The sequence below is a fragment of the Orbicella franksi genome, chromosome 2 (assembly GCF_964199315.1).
Source record: "Orbicella franksi chromosome 2, jaOrbFran1.1, whole genome shotgun sequence".
In the NCBI taxonomy this organism is placed as follows: domain Eukaryota; kingdom Metazoa; phylum Cnidaria; class Anthozoa; order Scleractinia; family Merulinidae; genus Orbicella; species Orbicella franksi.
In genome coordinates, this window is record NC_138146.1 from 11,829,512 (window position 1) to 11,836,219 (window position 6,708).

General features: G+C 38.0%; 1 long non-coding RNA gene across 1 annotated transcript; it reads left to right on the forward strand.

The window, feature by feature from the left end:
• The first annotated feature begins 3,648 nt into the window (after nt 1-3,648).
• Nucleotides 3,649-6,459, forward strand: LOC145468280 (uncharacterized). The gene is made up of 3 exons (XR_014042172.1): nt 3,649-3,705; nt 4,620-4,688; nt 5,190-6,459. It is a non-coding gene; the product is annotated as an uncharacterized LOC145468280 (long non-coding RNA).
• The last annotated feature ends 249 nt before the right edge of the window (nt 6,460-6,708 follow it).

The following is a 6,708-nucleotide window of genomic DNA, read 5'->3' on the forward strand; positions in this document are numbered from 1 at the left end:
GGGTATTTCTTCACAGATTTCCTTCGAATTCTCCCTAACAAACAGAAAAGCAAACTCATTTATAAAGATCTTAAAACTGCATGGTAAATGGTAACATAAAAACCATTTTTGGTATGTTTTTAAAAACAAAATCGTTGCAATAGCGCTTTTAGCGTCTCGGACAGCCTTCCTCTGGTTCAGCCAAAATACAGTGTAAATACCTTTTGCTCACAACCAGAAACTAATCACGTGCTGAATGGACTTGCCACTTCCATTCTATAACATAAAATGTAGGGGTAACCACGGGTTTGAAAACTTTTCCGGTGCCCGTTACATTTTTCCTGTCACTTCCCCAATAACTAACACATTTGCGTATTTCGCACTTGTTTTGCGCGCGCATTACGCCATTTGCAGGTACTTGTTTACAGTTGGGTTTCAGTATAATTTTCGCCAGATAACAGCTAGTTTTCCAGCTGGAAGACGTTAACAGTTAGTGGTTAGCGATATGCTGCTATTTTAGTGTCCCTGGTTTAAGTACAGGTTCATTATAAACTTGATTTGGTCACAGTAAGAAAATTTTGCTTTCTTTTAGTCGTGTACTTGGTAGCGTAGTTGATTGCGTCCATGTCAATCCCAGTGCGCGCGTGGCGCTTAAACCATGCCTTGCGTAATGCGCAGAAAGTATGCGCACTAACAAAAGTAGGCACCATCCTTAAGGTAACAGAAAGTCAAAACAAGAAGAAAACTGTGTTGCGCAAACTTTGTTAGATAAAGAAACTTAGTAAATATTCATTATTGCGCGAAAAGTACGTAAACATCCATACGTTTCGAGGCTGCTGCCTCTTCATCAGTGGATAAAAAGCAACTGTAAACTGTGCGCGTGACACAACGAAAAATTTGGATTTGAAGTTATTTGCGCGTGCTGACTAAAAAGAGCGCGCATGTAAACATTCAAAACAAACATAATTTCGATGTTACTAGCGCGCGTAGATTTTGAGAGTTTATAGGAAGGCAAAGTTGGCATTAAGGAGGAGGACTCAATACCGACTTTGCCTTCCTATAAACTCCCAAAATGAACAAAAATTCGATACCCTAACTTCGAACATTGCGAATTGCACCGTTGCCCTAACGGCTTTTGTTGACGGTCTTATTGATAATGATGAAAAAGTAGCTCATTCTAAGAAAAATACCCAATTCAAGACTAGAGTGCTAAAACTATACCCTATTTAAGACCAAAATGGTCGAAATCGATACCCTATTTATGACCAAAACGGCTAAAAAACCCTACCCTTTGGGGCCGCACATACCTATGTAGCCCATATAAGGGAGTACCCCACCCCGGTGCTTACTTGAGGTGCTTTGCTTACTAGAGTTACTTTGCTTACTTGAGGTTCGGCAGCAATTTGGAAATTCGGCAGCGGAATAGAGCACAAACTTTTTTTACGGTTAGCACATGTAAAATAACCTATAAAATAAACACGGCACGAAAAATTGGATTTACTCTAAATTTGATCCTGATCAAAGTCGAAGTCAAATATGATCATAGCTTTGATCCAAACTTTGACGCGCGTCAAATGTGTGTCAAAAATGTCATGGCTTTGCCGATACATTTGATCCATGACAAAGAGGAGGGCAAATGTGATTTTAACTTTGACTCCACCTTTGACCCACGTAAAAGGGGGAATCAAATATCTTATGGATTTGCCATACATTTGATCCCTGCCAAAGGCGAGGTCAAACATGTCAATAACTTTGACTACAGTTTTGACGTGCGTTAAAGGCGTTCAAAGACACCACGGCTTTGCATACCTTTGATCTCTTATGTCAAAGGCGTTCAAAGGCGGCATGGCTTTGTACAACTTTGATCCTACGTCATGTCATGTCAAAGGCGAGGTCAAATATGGCCATATCTTGCGACTCCGCTTTTAACGCCCTAATAACCTGCGTTTTCGTATTTTTTTTTCTGTTTTAACGATAAAATGAAAGCTTGCTTTTTTGCCAATGTGTATTTTTTTAATAAAAAAGTTTTCACTTGACCTGGAGGTGGCACAACGAAACAACTCGAAAACAGCGGGAAAACGCGGCTGCCAGCGGCTTCCCGCATTTTCTGGCCAATCAGAATAAAGGGAATAAAGGTCAACGAAGTCGGCTGTGAGGAAAGCAGACATTTTTCTTCATTTGGCTTCATTATGGCGGCTTTGGTGAAATTTTCGTTGTGTTTTGGACCAGGAAAAGGTAAGTCTTTGAATTTCGTTCATTTTTTTTCAATGTTCAGAGAATAACGGAGTTTAAAAAGTAAATTAAACGCAGCAATGGCTACATAAAGAGCTGTGGATTGCGTATATTTATGGCAAGACAGATCCTCGGCAGTGAAAACAATTTGGTCGAAGATTAATTGCACTTGACTGAATCACAGTTGATCGGCAAAGCTCTTCGTTAAGAAAGACCAAACTTTATTTTCAATTCACATATACTTATTTACAAAAGTTGGCAAAGATAATTTTTTTTTCTCACTCAGTCAAGTCTTGTGCATTAAATTGAAGTGTCTGTCATAGCATAGATTTTAGCATGATCAGTGCTTGAAATAAACGTAACTTAAGAATTAAGCTTAAACTTAACTCTATTTACGTATAAATTGTTGTGCATAATGCCTCTGGTAATTTCTGAGCTTAAACAATTCCCTTGAAAGAAAGCTCATGTCAATATAAAGGAAATTTGTATTGAAGGAAAAACTCAGTCAGCCATGCATGACAGTCCATCACGACCTGACTTAATTATCATATTCATTATACCATTAAAAGAGTTGTTGACTCTGAAAATTTAATCTATGGATAAGTTTCTGCTTTTGTCTCTAGTTACCATTCTATTGAAAAAAAGCTCTGTTTGTTGCCACAGTTGAAATTATGATGATATTTGTTCATTAATGTTGATAAATGACTTCACTGGGTTGAATTTAACGAATTGCATGTGGTTTAGTGTGGTCTGTACTCTTATCGACAATGATATGCATCATCACAGTGGTCAAAATGTTGTGGAGTAAAAATATGTTTTGATATTTGTTGTATCAGGCTTATGGATCAATCATTTGGAACTCCACTATCTCCTGCCCAACCACCCCCCCCCCCCCCGCCCCCCACCCCGAACCTGCCAGGCATTTGACATTTTGAACTGTCTCCAGGGCTGAGAATGGTGTCATACCGGGTGATCAAACGCACCTACCCTGTGATATTTGCAAAACTGAGTAATAGATATGTGGATTGAGTGTCAACCGAGGTGTCGATGGAGTGTTGATTGAATATCGATCGGGTATTGATAGAGTGTCAATTTAGAGGATCGATCAAGGGTATCGATCGACACTCGACCACTGATGCCTTTAGTACACGTAATCCAGCTTATCTTTAGTAGGTGAAATTGTTACAATGTTTGATAAAAAATCAAACTTGCCATTAGTTGCAAATTAAAAAGCTGACCCCATAATAATATTATTATGTGACCTCTCTGGACAATACCAGTAGTTTTAGAGTTTCATGTCGTGGTCTTTTGAGCAGTAGACAATTAAATGCCAATAAATATGTGACTAATGGAAATTTGCTAATGAATGTTGTTTTTATCCTTCAGCTAGCTACTCTAGAAGAACTGAAGAAATTAACAATAAATTCTAGTAGTCAACTCAGATGCAGTTAAATCATGCAATGCTCCAAAGTGTGCAAACATCAGAACATTTTGGTAAGTAAAAGGCTGGAATATTCATTTGTTATTTCTATATTTTGTAGCATAGACCATCTTATAATTTCTTCAGCCACAACTTTTAATATCTTTTTCCAGCAAAGAAAGGATATAAATAGATTTTGAAAACCTGGCTATAGCTTATTAATATTATTTTAATTGATCATTTTTATTACAGTGTCACTCTGTGAAAAAAAAGTTGTTTCTTTTTGGTTCATTTAAGGGCAAGTGAGGAAATGTTGTCTTTCTTAAGGGACAAATATATCAACTGGCTCACCTGGATGAAAATTAAGTAATTAAAATGTTATTGAAAACATGCAAGTGGTGGGAAATTTTTTTGGTAAATGAATCAAAGTTGCAGAATGTTGCAAACCAGTCTCAGGAAATGTTGGTTTTTGACTGGTAAAAGCTGAGTTTTGAATCTAAATTTTGAGTGGTTGTCTGCAATATTGACTGTTTTGGTTAGGCCATCAGGTTTCCAAACCAAATTTTTCCAAGCAAAATTAATAATATGGTTAATTCATAACTATTGATGGGATCAGTAGAGAATTTAAGGCTTAGAGGATTTGATAATAACTTAGTAAAAGTAAATTGACAAAGACATTTATTTGCTTTTACTCAATTGAAAATTTTGTTGGCAAATTTGACTGGATAATAGCCATTTCTCTCTATGAGATGCGGCTGCACTGGGAATCATAGTGGTTGTATTCATCATCTTGGACTGGATTTTTGTTTCAATGAATGAGCCATGCGATTCCATGCAGGCATGTCTCATGTTAAATTATTTAATTTCAGGAATTTTTTTCAGTGGAAAAAAGTGTACAAGTAGTTGCTAACTGTTTACTAATCAAATGTGCAATTATTTTGATATGTTTATATGCTCCTTTTCACATATGATCTACAATGAAAATAAGGAAAAAGATTACACTACTGAACATGAAGAGATCTGTGGAAATTACACAGGAACAGCAATATTCCCAAAGGTGTGTGTATTCCTCATTTCTTGTCACAGTTTATGTCAGATTTGTTGATTTTTAGATTGCTATTCTGCAACCATGAAAGATCTTTGTTGTAAGAGGTCTGTAAGATGTCTTTAAGAGACAGGCAGACAGATGGACTGGTAAACTGGCTCTAGGCTTTTTGTTTATTTGTGCCAAACACTTTTAAAATGACCCCAAGTCTTTGTTCTCTTATGAAATTCTAGCTGGGGATAACCCTTGTTCAGCTGGTGAAATTAGCTTGTTAAACTGGCTCTTAATGACATACCTGTGTGACCAAATCTCTGAGTAGAGTGGAGAGAAATACAAAAAAAAGGCTACTATTGACAGAAGCACAAACTATTCGGAGGAGGAGTAATGATCTGATTGGTCACGTTTTATTAATGTGATATTAGCAAAAACTATAGGCAAACTTTAAGGAATAGAATGCCAAGATTCACCCTTAATATTCATTTCCAACGTTTTTGTCTGTTTGCTTCTGTTTAGACAAATGCGGACAAGCAGTGGTCGACAGGATGGACTTATCCAGTGAAGATGCATTGATTAATTTCGTCAACGCCTTAGACTTTGTCAAAATGTGTCTTCCCTAGAAATCATGGGTATTTAGTTGGCATTGACCTCCAACAAGGCAGTTTAACCACTTTGATGAGAAAGAAGTGGAAAACACTGTGTTCCATTCCACTTATAATGCAAGAATGAGCAAGTGCAAGAAGCAGAAAAGGAGAACTGCCAAAACATAAGGAGTTCCATGCAACGGACTGTACGTGCCATCTGGAAAGGACGCTTATACACTAGTTGACTTTTGTGCGAAGTTTGCTATATCTTTCCCGAAATTTTGCGGTTGTCTTCCCTATTGTCTAGTCTGGTCTAGTAAATTTAAGGAACTGAGAATTTAGCCATAGTACTTCAATGTTAGATAAATCCACTTTGTACCATGGAAGATTTGTTGACTGTTGTTTTCACGATAGACAGAACAATGTTTTCCTTATGATCAGTCTCATTACGTGTAGTTTGAAACCAAGCCTGTAACGTGGCTTTTTGAAACCTGAAGCCCAAAACATTTATGTAAGGTACTTGAAGGTATTTACTCTTGATAAAAACGGGGGAAAAAATTGAAACTGAGATGAAATTGAACATATTTATTTTCTTAAAATTAGGCGCAATGATCTTTCCGGGCCGCTTTTCCGTTAACATTTGTCAATAGTTTGGTACAAAATAACCTTATTAAAGCTGATATATTCTTCAAAACTTGTCAGACATAAATCAAGAGTACGGATCTAATTGCATCTTTCGTATGCGGAGCTACAAAGCTAGTGTAGCAAGCAGAAAAAAGCGTATACGATGTGGATCGCGCGAAACGTGATCAACGGTCGCGCAGCGCGAAAGAGGAGCGCGAGCGAGAAGTTCGGGCGAGACGCGCGAGCGCGGAACGCGCAGAGTACCTTTGACAAACCTTTGGCCTGCGTCACAGGCATCTTCGACCACGTCTTTAGCAAACCTTTGACTCGAATCGCAGACAAATTTGATTACACTTTTGACCCGCCTTTGACAGTGCGCAAAGGCGTATCAGAGGATCACCTTCAACCCTAAAAACACAGGCGTTCAAAGGTGAGTAAAAACGGCCTTTCACGCCTTTGATTTGGTGGTAAAGGTTTATTCACAGATGATCTTTGATTCGCGTCACAGATCCTCAAAAGCGTGCAAAGGCGACCTTTACAAAACCTTTAACAACACATTTGACGCGCGGTAAAGGCGATTTTTCGTGCCGTGAAACTACCCGCCTTATCGGGGTTCAAAGTCGAATTTTGCTGATTAAGAATGCTACATTATTTCTGCCGTGTCCAGAACATAGAATACTTTTGTTCACAAAGAGATTCGGCAGCCGAATGGAGCACAAACTTTTTTACGGTTAGCACATGTAAAATAACTCTCTGCAACTTCTGATAGCTGTAACTGTGTTTCTGAAGGACTGTTCATTTTTTTATGGGGGTGGTGGTGATAAGGG